Source organism: Canis lupus, chromosome 7 (genome assembly GCF_011100685.1).
Source record: "Canis lupus familiaris isolate Mischka breed German Shepherd chromosome 7, alternate assembly UU_Cfam_GSD_1.0, whole genome shotgun sequence".
Lineage (NCBI taxonomy): Eukaryota > Metazoa > Chordata > Mammalia > Carnivora > Canidae > Canis > Canis lupus.
In genome coordinates, this window is record NC_049228.1 from 51,202,988 (window position 1) to 51,221,889 (window position 18,902).

General features: G+C 37.2%; 1 long non-coding RNA gene across 4 annotated transcripts in view; it reads left to right on the forward strand.

Annotated features, from left to right (window-relative positions):
• Nucleotides 1-333: 333 nt before the first annotated feature.
• LOC102153641 overlaps nt 334-18,902 on the forward strand; it is a 49,040-nt gene continuing 30,471 nt past the window's right edge. For 3 of the 4 annotated variants that reach the window (XR_005362468.1, XR_005362467.1, XR_005362469.1), the window contains exons 1-2: nt 334-450; nt 2,839-2,911. This is a non-coding gene — a long non-coding RNA (uncharacterized LOC102153641). The remainder of the gene's footprint in view (nt 451-2,838; nt 2,912-18,902) is intronic. The other variant, XR_005362470.1, reaches the window with a different exon arrangement.

The following is an 18,902-nucleotide window of genomic DNA, read 5'->3' on the forward strand; positions in this document are numbered from 1 at the left end:
TCTGATCCATTCCATTATCACAGTGACAAAGAGAAAGGATGGCTTGCGATTTCAGAAAGGTCACAGTGAACTGGTGTTCAGCTGTAAGCACTCAAGGTATGATGATAATAATGGGAGAAAGGGTTTAAAAGATGAAGTTTACAGTCAGACAAAAATTAACATTTAAAAGGAAACCCTTATCTAGGAGATATTCCTATTCTTTTCTATTTCTGTCTCCTAGAAATTGCTAGTTGTTAGGGTATTTATATATAAATACATTCTTTCTCCTTCAAAAATTTGTATCTGCTTTCTGATTATTCCCATACTGAAGTGATAGAAGATGCCTGTTGCTATGGGAGTGACTGTGATGTCATAAATGGAAGATAATTGTTTCATTGTGTGATTAAACAAAAGAAAGAAATGAACTTGGAAGGGGAAAAGCAGGTGGTTTATCTGCATTTCTGGCTATAGGTAGGTAATTATTATTAATTCCTTTAGCAATCTTGGGAATTACATTGATCATTAGGGAACTCCTGGGATACAGAGGTGGTTGAGGTGTGACACGTAATTGCACTAAAATTCACATTTACAGTGACATGTCTAAAATGATGACTAAAAATTAGCTGTATATTTTAGAACATTATCTGCTGAATTGATAATAAGAATCTGACAACTGGCTGCCCTTTGCTGAAAGCCTCTCTAATTAATGAAAACCGCTTTGATACCTGTTTACCTTTTACCCACCCATCCCTTTTAATTTTTTTGATACACAGTTTCTATAATTCCAAAAAAAAAAGGAAAAAAATACCCTGATCATATGAATTCATTATTCATAAGTAATTTTCCTTCATTACATGGATTGTAAGAAATAAGTGTTCAGAACTACTCGGAGCATTTTTGTCCCTTCACTCTCTGCCTTCCTATCCTTACCTTCCCTCCCCCCACCTTTTTTATTAAAGTAATCTTTTTTATTTAATATTCAGGATATCTTATTTTAATTGAATCTAGTTCGGTATTCCAGATTCTACAGCTTTAAGATGACCCATTTACATCTATGTGCACTGCAGCCTCTACCCAATAAAAATAAAAATTAAAAAAAAAACCTGTCACCACAAATTTTTGTCATCAAATTGAAGTTACATTGAACATTCTACCCTAAATCTCTCAGCATCGACCCTAATGCTACCAGCCTATCAGACCAGGACCTAGCTTATCCTAGTTCACCATGACAAGAATGGCATGGTGGACATTAGGACCTGACAGACATGAAACAATGCCATCTCTCTGACTTTTGTCCCATACAACTAATACATTCTTGATATTAAAAGCCTTGTCATCTACTCCTACAACCAGATGCCTGCCCAAATGAGCTGATACTACTTTTGCTAAGCTAATTGCCCAATCCCAAGATATTCCTTGGTACTTATTACTCTAGACAAGTACTTGATATTATGGACAGTGTATCCCTTTTCAGTTTTTGTTTTTCCTCCCATCGATTTTGCTTACCAGGTTCCTCTTTTTACGTTCTCTCAGCATTCTTTGATTCTACTCATACTCAGAATGTATGTGTGACTTTAATTCCTTCCTTGGCCTTTTTTCTCTTTTCACTCCAGACATTTTACCCAGTAAAAATGACACTTATGTGGTGGACATCATGATTGATTTCCATTTCTATGTATTTACTCAAATTATGTAGATACTCAAATAATGTCTCAAGCTTAGATCTCACACCTAAACTGATTTTTTATTAGCCATCACTATTTGACTGTACCATGGGTAGTTCCTGTGCAATTTAACTCCAACAAAGATTAAATAAGTAACAAACAGATGCTCCCCCACATACAAAACTTCCTTGCTTTAGGTAATTCCTATTTTAGTCCATGGCCAAATCATATAGAGATTTCCAACATCCAATTAATTTCACAACCTGTGGATTCTGTCTCAGGATATTTCCAATATCCCTCCCTCCTTTCTGCATTCATAAAGCAATACCTAATTCAGATTCTCATCATCTCTCATGCTGTTTGGTTTTCTAACTCAAATTCTTTTCTCTGTCTCCCTGCTTCTTGACCATCAATAGCTCTTAACATAACTGTGAGTTTCTTCTTTCTCAAACACAAATATAACCACTTTATTCATTCTTCACAAATCATCTGAAGGTTGACCAAATTGGGCAATTTAGCAATATGTGTTAAAGGCCTTAAAATTTGTTTTAGCAAATATACTTTTAGAAAAATCCCATTAGGAATAATTGGACTTGTTAACAATTATGTACATAGAAAAGTGTCCACCAAAATATTATTAAAAGTATCAAAATTAATCCCAAATCACGACTGTTAAAATATGTATGCCACCTCCATATAATGGGAGACAGTACAAATAACCAAGATTTTTCTTTTTCTTTCTTTTTTTTTTTTTTTAGATCTTTATTTATTCATGAGAGACACAGAGAGAGAGAGAGGCAGAGACACAGGCAGAGGGAGAATCAGGCTCTATGCAGAGAACCTGATGTGGGACTTGATCCTGGGACCCCAGGATCATGCCCTGGGCCGAAGGCAGATGCTCAGCTGCTGAGCCACCCTGGAGTCCCTCTTTTTTTTTTTTTTCTTTTTAAGAAATCTATGTGGGTTCTTTCTTTCAAAATACATTCAAAATATATCTTTAATGTAAAAATTTAATTATGGAAAATTCAGGTCTGGTCAAGATGGAGTAAACAGGGATGAGATTTACTCTTTTACCTGAAACAATTACAAATTGAGAAAAAGAATATGACAAAGGACAGTGATCCATAGGGAACAGGGAACAAATGACGTGAGCCCTAATAACTGTCTCAGCTCACTTCCTGAAAAATTTTTCCAGGTTTGGGCATAGGAAAAGTGAATAATGGTGGAGCCCTGAAGTCTTCCTAAGTGGATGATAAAAAGTTGAGAAGGTAAGGAGGATAACACAGGTAGATTTATGGGTAGTATACAACAGAGGGGGAAGATGCACAGAGGAAAACTTTGAAGCTCTGCAGAGGGTTATTACCATGTTTTCAGCTGAGAACTGAAACTACATTTGAGGAAACTTAACAGAGACTGAGGAAAGAAATGCTCAAAAGGATTTTAGAAAACAATACTCAAAACTTTCATAGGTGTGGAAACAGATCCTATCACAGCCAGCCAGAATAGAAAAATCTCATAATTCATGGGACAATTGTAATGAAAAAGGATTTGGCTCAATAAAGGGAAAACGATAAGGTCTTGGATAAATGTTGCTCTTGTGCCAACATCAAAGCTTAAAAGTGAGGCCCAAATGTTTCAATTAAATTGCTTAAAACCAGTGATAAAGAAAAAAAAACTTGAAAGTAATAAGAAAATGACACATCATATACAAAAGAATAAAGAGAATAAAGAAAATAAAGACAGGAAACTTCTGTTTGGAAGCAATTCAAGCCAAAAAACAGCACAGCAAAATTTCAACAGTACCAAATGAAAAATTTCCAGCCTAGAATTCCATACCCAGTAAAAATATCTTTCAAAAATGATAGTGGAGTCTATTTCAGAAATTCAAGCATTGAGGGAATTCATCATCAGCAGACCTGGACTTCAAAAAATATTAAAGAAATTCCTTCAGACAGGGAAAAATAGTACTAGAAATAAATCTAGATATGCCAAAAATAATAAAGAGCACTAAAAATGGTAACTATTGTAATAAATACTTAAAAATCGAATATCTAAAATAAAAATAACAAAATGCATTGTGTAATCTATAACATATGTAGAAATAAAATGTATAACAACAATAATCCAAAGGCTGGAAAAGGAAAAAGCAACCACAAGAATAACACTGCCCTTCCCCAAATTATAGCTAAGGAGCTAACAAAAACATAAAATGGAATCCATAAAATGGAATCTAATGGGAGGTAGGAAAAGAGAAGAAAAGAAAGCAAAGAAAAAAATATACCACAATAAAAGCATATAGCAAAAAGACTGGTTTAAATGACCCCAGATCAATAATAACATTATGAGTAGGTTAAATATCTAAATTAAAGGGACAAGATTGCCGTATTGAAGAAAAGTGGAAACAGAACTCCATGCTACCTAGAAGAAAGACACTTTCAATAAAAGAACCCGATACCTCAAAAATAAAAGGTTAAAGATAGATATATCATGATAAGAGTAACTATTAAGAATCTAGAGAGGCAATATTGATATTTTATATTATATTTCATATTTTCTGATAACTTAAAAATGTTTATTTTATTAAAATGTTTGCTTCCTTTTCTCTTGAAATTATACTGTGCTTACCTAGAGGTCATAGTACCAAAAAGAAGAATGCTTCTATCAGAGCACAAAATAATGGTTTTTTGAACTGAAAGTTGAGACTGTGACCTGGTCACCTTAGGCTCTTTGTGCCTCTGAATCACTAGGCAAAGAAGGAAGTTACCGTATTGACAGGAGTAATTGATCCTATTATCAGGGTGAAACTGGGTTGCCACTACAAAATAGAGGTAAGGAATATTATGTTTACAACACAGAAGATTCTTAGGGCATCTTTTCAAACTACCACATTCTAGGATTAAAGGCATTGGAAAACTGCATTAACTTAATTAAGGGAGGAGTTCTAATGGCCCCGACTCTTCCAGAATGAAGAGTTTTGCTAACTCCACTGGCAAACTCCATTCAAAACATCTAACTAAATCGAAAAGCAGTGATCTTTTGCAGAAATGAAAACTGTAATGGATATGAGTATTTCTTCCTTATTTTGTTATAAATCAGTATATATACTAAGCAAAGTTTCTCTTTTATTCTCTTATCATCTAAAATAAGGTGTAGTAATAATAGTTAACTTTACATCACAGTATTGAAGTTACAGAATATTGAAAAGAACAGGAATGAAGAACTTTGTGTCCTCTTCTGGGATAAGTGGTTAGTGTGTTTTCAATGTATGTAGAGCAATAGCATCAAGTTAGGTTGAAATATGATCTTGTTATTGCCTTTATTTAGAGTTTTAATATAGTTTAAGAAGATGTGCATGAGAACCAAGTTGGCAAGAAGTGGACTAAGATAGTTTTATGTATCAACTTAACTATAATCCCCAGCTAATTCAATCAGATGCTAAATTCGGTATTGCCATAAAGGTATCTATAAGTATGATCAGTATCTGTAACCACTTAGCTTTAAAGGAGGTTATCCTGTATAATCTGAGTGGACCTTATGAGCAAAATCTTTCCCTGAAGAAGAAACTACCTGTAAAATGCATCTTCTGCTCATGCCCTAATGTTCAAATCTGCCCTGCCTAATGGCCTACCATTTAGGACTTTGGGTTTACCTAGCCAGCCCCACAATTATATAATGTAATTCCTTGCAATAAATCTCTTTATACATCCTACTGGTTCTATTTCTGTGGTTGAACCCTAACTGATGAGAACCCTAAGATTTTAGTGTTCATTTTCTCTAAATAACCAGAATTTCTGTATTTTTTCCTTTTCACATTTTGAATAAAAATTGCAAAATGATTATTTGATTCTTTTTAAAGGAAGACATGATTGTTCTCCTCTATTATGTTTTTATTTTAAATTCCCTACTCCAGTATCCTTTTTTTTATACCTTCGAATTGTATGTTTGCTACTGTTGCTCTTTTCACTGTGCATTTAAATTATTTTTGCCTATATTTTTCTCTTACTATTTTGTTTGCTCTCATTGCAAGACTGCATTTAGCAAAAGTATAGATGAATCCAATATTTCACTGAATTGAAATTTTACTAATAAGATTATACCACATGTTTCCACTTTGACACCTGAGCTCCTGCCTGGAGATGGCCATAATTCACCATGCATATCTTGCAGTCAGAGACATCAGCCCATTTCCTGAGCACTATTTCTGCTTATGGATTTTAGTATACAGCCTACATGAGGTCTCACTGCTCTGTTTCATGCATGACACTTAAAGAGAAAATATGTGCCCCACTGCAGACAAAATGCTGGAAAAAATCTTTGAGAAAGAAAGTGAGAGGGAGATAGGGCAAACAGAGTTCAATTTTTTTCATCAACCTGCTACACCCTTGTTAGTCATGACCCAAACAAAAGCAGATGTTCCATCTTTCTTCTGGAGTTGCTGTGTGTCAGCTCTTTGATATCAAGATACTAGTTATTTACCCCAGCAGACAGAAGCATTAAGGACAACAATTAGAGCAGGTGTTGTGAATAATCAGTCTAATTATTACGGTGTGAAATGGGGGAGCTTGACATCCTGGCAACGCCTTGATGCTTCGAGATTTTGGTTGCATATATCTAAGTGTAGCACTTGCCTATTCAAAATCAACTTTTTTTTCTTCAATTTTTGTTGCTTGTAGTAGTTTATAAACCTTCTTTGAAACACATAACATTCACATCCACACACAGGTGTGTGCACACACATACACATATGTCGAATTTTCCAATATAAGACACTGAATATGAAGGTCCATTCTTTCTTTGGATTTGGTCAATTGATCTTTTCAGCTAGTTAACAAGAATCTTTTCAGTCTAAACATATTCAGAGAAAATTAAGAATGGGGATTAACCTTGATGTAGGTTAACTAACATTAGAATCATCTGGGGACTTTGAAAAACTAGTTTTGCCTGGGCCCCACATCTGAATATGAGACCCAGGCATGATAACTACAGGCCACTCAGATTATGAACTGTATCTCCCTTCCCTTTGGTCCTCGTGCGAATTTTGGGTAGCTCTCAGTCTCTCTTAAGTTTAGGTCTTGAATTACGTTGAGTATAGGAAAGAATTCATTTTCACAAAGGTTATCTGGATGTTCCAGAGCTCTAAAAGAACAATAACAACAAAACAGACATATAGGCAAAGAAAATAAAACATGAGACTTTTCCAGTGATTTAATGAGAAATATACCTGAGAAGAAGGTTTGATGGCATGGGTCTTCAATAGGCACCAAAGAATAGGTATGTTACTTCAATAAAAATATGATTATTAAGAAAAGTGTTATTAATGTAGGTCAAGAAGATATAGATAAGCATGAATAGTCATGACTGGAAGGTAAGGATAATTGAAGCACATGAACATAGGTAATGAAAAAAAGAACAGACATGCTACCAGGGGAGTGGGCCATTGGCTGTCCAGGCAGAGAGAGGAGATGAATATTGCATTTTTCATAACAATTTCAAACTGGTGATACAAAGTATGATTACAGAACATTAGTTCCTGGCTTCTTCTTTCAGTTAATAATTGAAGGTCAGACAACTGCGGATATTTTCTCTCATGATTTTATCTCTAGAATGTAGATGAGTTTTAGAAAATTCCCATTGGACCATGCTAGATCCTAACTTTTATACCTACTCTTTCCAATGCCAAGACTAATACTGACATGAGGCAGGATGTATTCAAGCCCTTTTAGGATTCCTAAAGCCTATCCTGTTTTCTGTTGACAAACATATCCCTTAATCCTGAGTGTCTGCCTGCTTGTATTTATTTATTTCCTCAATTATGTGTTTCTTTCCACTTTGGGGTAACATCCCTTTTCTCAATATACAACTTTGTTGTACCTGCCTTCCTCAGCCCAGTAGTTATTAAATCTAGGTGGTGAAATGTGCTGTTAACGATCTTCTCTACCATCAGTCTTTTTTTCCAGCCATGCCTCCTACAGTACCTAGGGGTACAACCTAGTTTCTAGTCTTGGCCCCTTCCTCTTTGCTGACCCACCTAAGTCAGAAAGGAGAAAAATTCTGAATTTAATCCTGAGAAGAAAAGAGGATTCAGCTTTTTAAGTGAATCCACTTTTATCTTTTGCATAGGTTAGGAAGAGATCAACCAGGATGGTGAGATAGTTTAACATCAGGTCAAATAAGAATAATACTAAAAATCAAGGATAGTGCTTAAATCTAAAATAAGGAAACTCCATATCTCTCCAAAAAAGTTTTTGGCTTCAAGAATAAAAATAAAAGAAGCATATTTGTCTCAATCCAAATACAGACACCAGAAAGACAAACTGGGACTATACAATGAAGTAGCTTGCAGGATAATACACTGAAAAATGTAATCATGCATAAATCATGCACAAAGTAGAAACCACAAATTCTGTATTTGGCAAGACTTCGATTCCTTTGCATAATTCTTTCATTTTCATCTTGCTACTTCCATTCTCCTCTCATAGAAATAGCTACATAAAACAAAGACATAAACTGTGTGCAATTAAAATGGGAGAATAGCTGAAAGGAATGTATTGATAATTATGTTAAAATCTATACCGTAAGGATTCTTGCATTGTTAGGCATCTAATTTGTCATCTGTTGACATCAGCATCTCAGTTCTCCCCAACATCTGAAGCTTTGTTTTAGGCAACTTCTTGCAGAGTGAGCAAACTTTATGTACCGTTGAGTTGACAAAAGTATAACTATATCCTACAGGAAGAGACTTAAGTAAACCTCCAGCAGTCATATGAAATTCCAGAAAGACAAGACAATCACTGAAAGACAGGGCTGGGGACACAATTTCCCTAGCCTGAAGCAGGTGCTAAAATGGTACTCTATCATTTGCAAGGTTGGCAGTGGTTGACTGGAAGAAGGAAGGACAGTTAGAGCACTTCTTGTGTATGGAGCTGTTTTATCTTCATAACCTTGGGAGAAGTGTGTTTGTTTGGAGAGGGAGAGTCCATTGCCTTCATCCAAAGAAGGCCCTGGTCACCTACAACAGGCTCAGGGAACACTTGGTATAGCCTCTAGTATCTTTTTTCTTAATTATCATCACCTCATTCATGAAGTTCAGACATGCATGATTTCTCCTTTCTGTCACAATCTATTAAAAAAAATTAAAGCTCTAAATCACATTTCCAATGAGATTTAAATGTTGCATTATAACCTAAGATAAAGCCTTGCTGTGAAGTTAAAAATATTAAGGTGAGAAGCAATATGGCATAATACTAATGAGCAGAACTATGTATTTCTTCCTGAATGCAAATCAGTGTTCATCCAGGTTAAGCAAAAACTTTTGTACCTCAACTACCCAATTTATAAAATTTCATAATGATAGCACTAACTTGTGAGATTATCGTATTAAATTAGCACATAAAAATCATTTAGCAATGTATATGATATTAGCCACCATTTATTAGAGTTTCATTGAAAAGAAGAGTAAAGAAATGTAGAGAAATTAGAAGGAAAAAAAAAAGAATAAGGAAGAGGTGGTAAGTCTAGTAAGTCAAGGCACATTGTAATATAGGAAACATATTCTTAGTTCTTAATATAGGCCAGACTCTATATTCAGTGCTCTAAACCTCACTACTGTTTTTTTTTTTTTTTTAAATTTATTTATGATAGTCACAGAGAGAGAGAGAGAGGCAGAGACACAGGCAGAGGGAGAAGCAGGCTCCATGCACCGGGAGCCTGATGTGGGATTCGATCCCGGGTCTCCAGGATCGTGCCCTGGGCCAAAGGCAGGCGCCAAACCGCTGCGCCACCCAGGGATCCCTCACTACTGTTTTTTGAAGTGGATTATATTATCTCCATTTAAAAGATGAGAAACTGGCGACTAGTTCATCAAGGATCACACACCTGGGGCAGCCCAAGGGGCTCAGGGGTTTAGCCTGATCCTTCAGCCCAGGGCCTGATCCCGGAGACCCAAGATTGAATCCCACGTTGGGCTCCCTGAATGGAGCCTGCTTCTCCCTCTGCTTGTGTTTCTGCCTCTCTCTCTCTCTGTCTGTCTCTCATGAATAAATAAATAAAATCTTTTTTTAAAAAAAAAGGATCACACACCTAGTAAATGACAAAATTTGAACAGGACAATGGAAGCTGAATTCTTAATAATTATATTTTATTTTTTAAAATAGATTTAACTCTCAAATATTAATAAATTAAGTCAAAATTGACAATAATTTCTTTGTATTACGTATGCCTTACCTCCTCTACCTCTAGTGGGATATAGTAGGAAATATTTGAATAAGCAATCAGGATACTTGTGCTTTTTTTTTTTTTTAATTTATTTTTTATTGGTGTTCAATTTACTAACATACAGAATAACACCCAGTGTCCGTCACCCATTCACTCCCACCCCCCGCCCTCCTCCCCTTCTACCACCCCTAGTTCGTTTCCCAGAGTTAGCAGTCTTTACGTTCTGTCTCCCTTTCTGATATTTCCCACACATTTCTTCTCCCTTCCCTTATATTCCCTTTCACTATTATTTATATTCCCCAAATGAATGAGAACATATAATGTTTGTCCTTCTCTGACTGGCTTACTTCACTCAGCATAATACCCTCCAGTTCCATCCACGTTGAAGCAAATGGTGGGTATTTGTCATTTCTAATAGCTGAGTAATATTCCATTGTATACATAAACCACATCTTCTTTATCCATTCATCTTTCGTTGGACACCGAGGCTCCTTCCACAGTTTGGCTATCGTGGCCATTGCTGCTATAAACATCAGGGTGCAGGTGTCCCGGCGTTTCATTGCATTTGTATCTTTGGGGTAAATCCCCAACAGTGCAATTGCTGGGTCGTAGGGCAGGTATATTTTTAACTGTTTGAGGAACCTCCATACAGTTTTCCAGAGTGGCTGCACCAGTTCACATTCCCACCAACAGTGTAAGAGGGTTCCCTTTTCTCCGATACTTGTGCTTTTTGTCACAAATGCACTGAGGGATCTGTACCAGGTGAAAGTGCATTGAAACCATATAGATGAAAGACACAGTAAAACAGATTTCACAGAACTGCCAGGGAATGTGCTATCCCAAAGGCATCCAATCATAGTTACACTGATAAGTCTACTGCCTGAAACTGACATCACAAAGACTTGAGAAAATGCAACTAAAATTGAGGTTATTTTTCAAACTCTCCAAATATTATATAAACATAAGCCACTCTTCCTCTATCTTCATTAACCAGTTTCTGATCTGTTCTATTCCTTACAGCACTTCCCAATTGGGTGAAACTTTGTCTTTGCACCCGACTATATTGCACATTGTCTCCAGGGTTTGCAATACTCAGGACATCATGGGCAGCAAAGGAGACAACAAATCTAGTCCAGGGAGCATTGCGTATAATTATTGCTAAAGTTCATTACAGTGGCAATGGAGAGAAATAGAGCATTCATAATTTGGTTAAGGAGGAACTTAAACATCAAAGCTGACTGCTACGGTACAGAGCATTGTCAGAGTGACACGGTTTGTTCTGCTCTGGAGTGGCTCATGCACCAATCAAGGAGCCCTTGTGTAGGCACTGCATGGAGTATGGCCAGGCCAGAAAGCAACAATGAGATCAAGGCTTGGCCCCATGGGAAGAAATTAGGGCGGTGAAATTGGGAAGTTGACACAGTTTTCTAGAACCCATCAGCTGTCCTGTTTGTCTACCCATGGTATTCCCCACCTCAATCAAGCCAGTGCCTCATAGTGACTTTACAGCCCGATGTCCTCTGCCTTTCAGTTTTACACTCTTGCAGTAGCACATATATCTTTCCTTTGTTATTTAATCGGCATTTTGTGTGATAGAGTGCCATGAAAGCCTGCAGGGTCCCTTCAATCAATGCAGAGGTGGGCTTCTTCTCTTTTGCATTAGCTCCTATTTATTAAACACTAGTATATACGTATCTGAATGGTAGTAGAATTTATTAATCATATTACACAGACAGGAAAAATGAGCTTCAAGGTAGTGAAGTGACCTGCTCCAAATAACAACCCAATTAACTCAGGATTCAAAACATCTAACTAAATCCAAAATGCAAGCATTTTTCCCTAATTCAATGATTCCTTGGTATAAAAGTGCTCTGTATAAAGAAACAATAAAGTTCTCCAAACATTTTATGAAAAGTGAGAAGTTCATTTCTATTCGGTGGGGTGGGTATAGGTCAGTTTCTGGAATTCAACCTCTGCATAAGAAAAAAGAAGGAAGAGGAGAAAGAAGAAACCAATATGGACAAAAGACAGAAGAACCTATTTCACATCTTTTAAATAATTTGAGCTTTAATGTGTCATGTTACCTTTTTTATCCTGGTCATTTCCAAATTGATGTCATTTCCACTGAGTCACAATATGCATTTCCAATGACATAAGCTCAATGGATTTCTATTCTACACAGCATAAAAGCATCGGGCGGGCAGCCTGCGTGGCTCAGCGGTTTAGTGCCGCCTTCAGCCCAGGGCGTGATCCTGGAGACCCAGGATTGAGTCCCACATCGGGCTCCCTGCATGGAGCCTGCTTCTCCCTCTGCCTATGTCTCTGCCTCTCTCTCTCTCTTTCTCTTTCTCTGTGTGTGTCTCATGAATAAATAAATGAAATCTTTAAAAAAAATTAAAAAAAATAAAAGCATGGGTTAAAACAGTAAAAGATTCCTACGAATATTCTGCCCTTTCTAACTCAAGCAGGAATCTTTCTGCTGTCATCCTTCACTCTTTTCTCCCCTGAATTTCCTGCATTATTGTTTCAAATCCTTTCCAATAAATTAGAAAATTACGTATCTACTTAAAATCTATAACTGTTTAACCAATTCTTCCTTTAAATCAGGGACCGATTTGGGACAAAGATAGCTTCATCAAAAGATGTTATCATTATCTGCTTCTCCTTTTCACCTTGATCTAGAGGGCTTGTGAATGATGGTGCCTGATAGAGCCCTGAGAAAACAAATGACTGGCAAAAGACAGCAAAAGATTTGGGTACAGAGTGCAGCAGTTAAGTGCTTCTTTTATTGCACCAACATTCCAAACAAAGAATGAAATTATCTTATGATCCAGCAAAATTGAACTTCTAATGGAAGTAACTTTTAGAGGAGGCAAATAACTTTTGAAGTTTTGTAGCATTTTTATTAGGAAAAAATCCATCTTAATACTGAAATAATTTCTCTACAATCAAATGGAAGATTTTTTTAAAGGATGTTTATGCTAAGAGTTTTATTGTGCTAGCAAAATAGTTTCTCTTTTATGGCTTATCGCAGAAGAACAAGGCAAATCCTGCCTAGCAAAATGCCTCCACATGCCAAATGACAGAGTCTAAGGAGCTTTCAGGAAACCAAGAAATCTGATCACTGCTGAGGGCATTTTAATACATTAAATTCAAAAATTATTTCAGCTTTGCTTTCTTACTACTGGTTTTCTTCAAGAATGGAGCTCAAAGAGTATTTTGATGGTCATTTTTTTTTTCTCAGCCGATATTAGCACTCAAAGAATCTTTACTAATAATCAGTATCTCAATAAATATTTATAAATACTTCTTCAATACAAAGCTCTTAGCAGGATGTTAGAAGAATACATAAGCATAAGCATATTTGCCTTCTAGAATTGTGTGGATCAACAAGGTATAAACAATATTGTTTTAAAACTAAAGCAATAAGCAGAGTGTCCAAAAATTGGTTCAGGGAAGGCATGCTCTGGGAGTATGCCCAGGATGGGTACACACTGTCTATAGCCCAAACTGGAAACTTACAGTAAGGAAACCTGTGAGCTTGGGACAATAAATATTTTCAATGGTCTCATTTGGGCTACTTAATATAGAATAATGGTTTGAGGAACAAATTTTTAAAAATCATTATGTTTCTTTCAGTTTTCATATTGTAAGAGATGAGAATGTTTACCTCAGCTCATGAGCAGGATTAGAGGCTAGGTCTTCTGATCCTGAGCCCTGTGCTTTTGTAGCTCTTCAATGTTTCCTTTTGTTCACTCTGTCAGCAGTACTAAAAGAAGGGGGACTTAGGCTGATCCCCAGCAAAAAGAATATTAAAAGCCTAAGCTTCAGAGTCAGTCAGATGAGTTTGTGTTTTAGTTCCAAAGCAGAAGTGCTGTGAGTACTTGGAGAGGAAATAGAGAGTACATTCATCCTACTAAGCACTAGATAGAACAATCAAAAGCATCTAGTGTAATCCTTGACAAAGGATTACAATAATTTTTCTATTTTTATTATATGAGCTACCTGTTATTATTATTATTATTATTATTATTATTATTACTATTATATGATTACCTGTTTTAATGGGGTTGTCTAGGTAAACAAGAATTACTTGGGTTTGAAGAGTGTCTGTTCTCTCAGGTCTCAAGAAAACAGTAAAAAGGAAGTGTTTGGCGGATCCTGAGCTTATAGTGGGGTTATTAATTTATACACATATATTTGATGAATATCTATTCTGGATTAACCACTGGGGATACAAGGAGCAAATGGGATAACAAGGTCTTTACACATACTCTGTTCACAGGTGCACTACAATGAATAATGTGAATATGAAAAGAGAAACACATGGACCCTGTAAACACATAAAAGGGGTAGCTACTCCAGAAATGAAGCAGAGTGGGAGAATCAGGAAGGTTTTTCTGGGGAAAAGTTCCTGAATACGAGACCTGAAGTGGGCAAAGCAGAGGAGATGGAAAGGTGAAATGTGTTCCAGGCAGAGGGAGCCATAGGCATAAATGAGAACAAAAGAATATGGTTCTTTGGAGAAATATGAAATCCTATGGTATGTTATCAGGTAGCGTGAAATAAGTAGTGACAAATAATGAGGCTAGAGACATATGAAAACATAACATCTTGTAGGACACCAAAGCCTGGGTCCTACAAATGCTTCTACAAAGTTTTGTTCTGATTCCTAGACTTTGGGAAACCTTTGACAGGTGTTGGAAACATTTTAGAAAGACTGGAAAGATTTCCCTGGTTATAGAAAGAAGACTGCAGGCGGGCCGAGCAGGAAGGTAAGCAATAAATTAAAGGCCTTGGAAGAATCTAGTAATTGGTGATGGTACTGGAGATGGACTGACACTGGATTGGATGTTGGTCACAGGGATGACACCGAGTGGAAAAGGCTGAGATTCTTTTGGCAGTTAAGACTTATAGGCCTTGGTAACTGATTAGATGTGAGTTGTATGGAGTTAAGAAGTAAAAGACATTGTAGTGATTTCTGGCTTAAATTGGGTAGGTAGAATTCAGTAATTAAGGAAACAGGAGTAAGGAACGGGAAGAGAAGTGGGGGAAGGTCCAGAAGGATGATGGTTTCAATATGACATCCAATATGCAATCATTCCAAATCACCTAACTGCTTGCTCATAAGCCACTGGCAGAAGTCATGATCTAAACGTTAGTGTCCTGCTTCTAGCACTTTTTAGAAGAGCAAGTGTTTACTGAACCATGTGTCACAGAGTAGTAGCAAGAGGAACAGCCTTTACAAAAAATTGAAGTGATAATTGAGTTTAAAATAGTGAGTAAAATTATAATTTAAAACTTATGAGTAATTACGTGTTCTTTACTCTCTCCTTAATCAAAACTAAAGCAAAACGCAAATACAAAAGGTAGAAAAATCCAGTTTTCAATCTGTATCAGCTGTCTTTGAAGAGCAGCATAAGCAGGTAGATTTTGCTGTGACTTCTTGTGTATTTCTTTTCCAGTTTGCCTTTAAAATCACTGGAATTGTTTTGGGGCTCCTGAGTGGCTCACACTTGGTTAAGTATCTGACTCTTGATTTTGGCTCAGGTCACGATTTCCAGGTCATGAAATTGAGCCCATGTTGGGCTCCATGCTCAGTGGGGAGTCTGTTGGAGATTCTTTCTCCCTCTTCCCCTGCCCCTCAACCCTGTGCACAGCATGTGCACCAAATAAATATATACATACATACAATCTAAAAAAAATAAGTAAATAAAATCATTGGAATTCTTTTGAATTTTGACCTTTCTGAAATGCTAGCCATACCTCTCAACACTGAACAAAACCCGTAAAGACTAATTTTTCCATTATCCATCAAGTTATCTTAAAACACTGCTATATCTGTTCTAGAAGAGATATCAAAGGATGTCATTCCTGAATGTTACCAAAAGGAAAAAGATAATGAATGGGACCAAGAATTAGGGCCACCTTAAAAGTCCTAACAAGGAAGATAATTCCTCCAGACTCTTTGTGAATATATAATCTCTTCCCCTCTCATATTTGAGATTTCACTAGTCAGTCTTTCAAAGTAGGTAGTAAGTGGCACATGGGTATGTATTCACTGCAAGTTCTTACAGCCTGTCTGTTGGAGAGTAAGTGGGGTAGAGACACGAAAGATGAGGAGACATTCTATAGGCTCCACATGAATCAAGGGATACCATTCTGCTCTTAAGAATCTCTGCTCTAGGGACACCTGGGTGGCTTAGCAGTTGAGCGTCTGCCTTTTACTCAGGGCATGATCCCAGGGCCCAGGATCGAGTCCCACATTGGGCTCCTGTGGACAGCCTCCTTCTCCCTCTGCCCATGTCTCTTCCTCTCTCTCTCTCTCTCTCTCTCTCTCTCTCATGAATAATAAATAAAATCTTAAAAAAAAAAAAGAATATCTGCTCTAGGCTCTTCCATGCCAAAACTGAAGTGTGATTTCAATAGAAAAAGAGGCCAGAAGCTGAGACTTAATTATCTCTGTGCCCTCGCATGTTTAAACATGCACAACTTTAGTTCAGTGATGCACAGTACCACTTATGGCCCCCTCGAGCTGAATCAGCCAAATGCTTGTGTTTGGGGGCCCATGGAGAGGGTCCCTATTTATTAGGATCAGCCCTTACTACTCACGTCAAGTAGACTGCTAATAGTTAGGTATCATATTTGACCTTTTATCTCCCTTTCAAAACCACCTGGCTTGACTTCACTTTTTAATGCATTGCCTGGAAGAAGAATTGACCATTTTTACCATCTCCACTCAAGGAGGAGTGAGTGAAAGTAACTCTAAACAAACAGATAAAATATAATTGCAGAAATATATATAGCATGCTTCAACCAGAGACAGGATCCTCTCACTGATGACTAGAGATGTTGGTCTTACACCTGATCTCCAGGATGCTGCCATCAAGAGGAAACTGGAAAATGGTCTAGATGAAGAAAGAACCAGTTTTAGTCAGGATTATCTTCTGAAAAACTAAGGACTGTCCCCCAAACTATTTGCTCCTTCCTATTGGGAAGTCCACTATCCACGAACAAAACACTGGAGAAGTCAATTGCTATTGGCTCCTAGCAGCTGAGCAAGTTGTAGTCTTGCCTTATTGGCATCACAGAGAGGTAGGAGTGGACACACCAGTGCAGTAGCACATCAATATCTATATCAGTGGGGCCTGAGATGATATGTGTCATCCCAGAACAAACTATCTAAGTAATTACACCATCCCAGTTCTTTATCTTCTGCTCAGACTCTACCCTGGGCCTATGTCAGGCTTCTTTGCTGAGAATGAGATCAGCTTTGATGGTTAGTGAGCTTCACCTACTGGAGCAAAGGGTGGAAAGGTCAATTATCCTAGCATTCAAAGGGCTAGCCATAGAGTTGAAGTGTAGGTTTTTGTATTAGTGTGGTGTGTGAAAAGTTTGACCTAAACCTTATAGAATCTAGAAAAGGGGATTGCCTGTTCTACAGCCTGTTTGATCTACATCATGACCAAGGGACTGGATTATACTACAACTGTCTCCCAGCTCAGATGTATCATGCATGCCCCAAACCTAGTCAGAGCTCACAAGGGCATTTCTCACACAGTGACTATCCTCAGATGAGGGGGGCACACTCAAGAAGATAAAAAGAAAAAAAAACAAACAAACAAACAACAATGATCATGCAATATGAGGGAGGAAGAAAATGAAGTCAGATACACAAAAACCAAATCAAAATCTGCCTAACTCAACAACTCTGTTTTCTCTATTTGTGTGATTAATTTACTTCTTGTGCATTGTATGGTTAGCTTTATCCACAGGAGCTAGATTCATGTTTAAAATAATGGCAGTATTTAAGGACAAAAAATACACACTGATTATCGCATTCCTTCATAAAGGTTACTTACTGAGTGGAGCGGCACATAGACCTGTAGACCCATTTTCTGTGGCAATCCTTAATTATTCTACTCCCTCACAAGATACTGCTAGTATTTAAAGTGTATTATTTTAGAATAAAGGTTTCACTTTGCCTAAGCATTAAGACTTAAAAAAAAACATTTAACTTTGACATTTCATTTATAGGCATTTTAATTATCTGGATGGTTTCCTTTAAATGCTAGATGTAGGCAGAGAAAATTTGTACTTATATAGAAGAAAGTGCTTCCAGGACTCCCTAATTTTCATGTGTTATGAATTTTAATGCCTTATGCGGGTCAGGTTTTCATAGCCACGAAGAGGGAATACATTGACCTTAAACTATTGTACAGTTGTAACAGTATTTTTAGTCTCTGTTTGTTATGGGCAGACAGGAAATATATTTTGTTTATGTTTTCTTTTTCAAAAGTTCTTGCAGCAGAAGTAAGAGAGCCCCAGGCATCTAAGAAAGGTCTCACATTTTTGCTACTTTCTCTTTTTAATTTAAGAAAAAATTTGTGATGATGAGGTAGCAACAAAACAGACTGTATCTGCATGGCTGAAAATCAGTAGGGGGTTGCCGAGCAGGCAAAGGCGGCCTGGCTGGTGGCAGCCCATCCCTGCAGATAGGAGTAGACGTCCACTGCAAGGCCAGGCAAATAAAAATGGCTACCAGAACCCTCCACACTTCTGTCTGTCTCCCACCCCTGACAAGACAGGTTCACTTAGGTGTCCAGGCTCTCAATTGTTCTTCAATGTGCAGGAATTTTGTTGGGCTGCCCTACCCAGCTTTTTCTCCCAGTATACCAATCCTAGCTCTGTATTTCCTGTATCTTTTTCTACCTTATCAAACTTAACTATCCTTTCTACTACCTCTGCTTACTTGACCTACTAATATAACTAACACATTTAGAATAGCCTATTAGTAGTAGATACTATCTCAATTGCTTTGTGAATTATTACAGGTATAGATAAATGGATATGCAGATGGATGAAAAAAAAAGACTCCAAGACATTGTTTTATTTGCCATCATTTCCAGAGAATATATGCCTTTCAAGTTTTGGCTACCTGGAGGCACAATAACTTTTCTGTAATTAATGAATCACCAGGGGCTCCTCGGTGGCACAGTCAGCTAAGTGTCCGACTCTTGGTGTCAGTTTAGGTCATCATCTCAG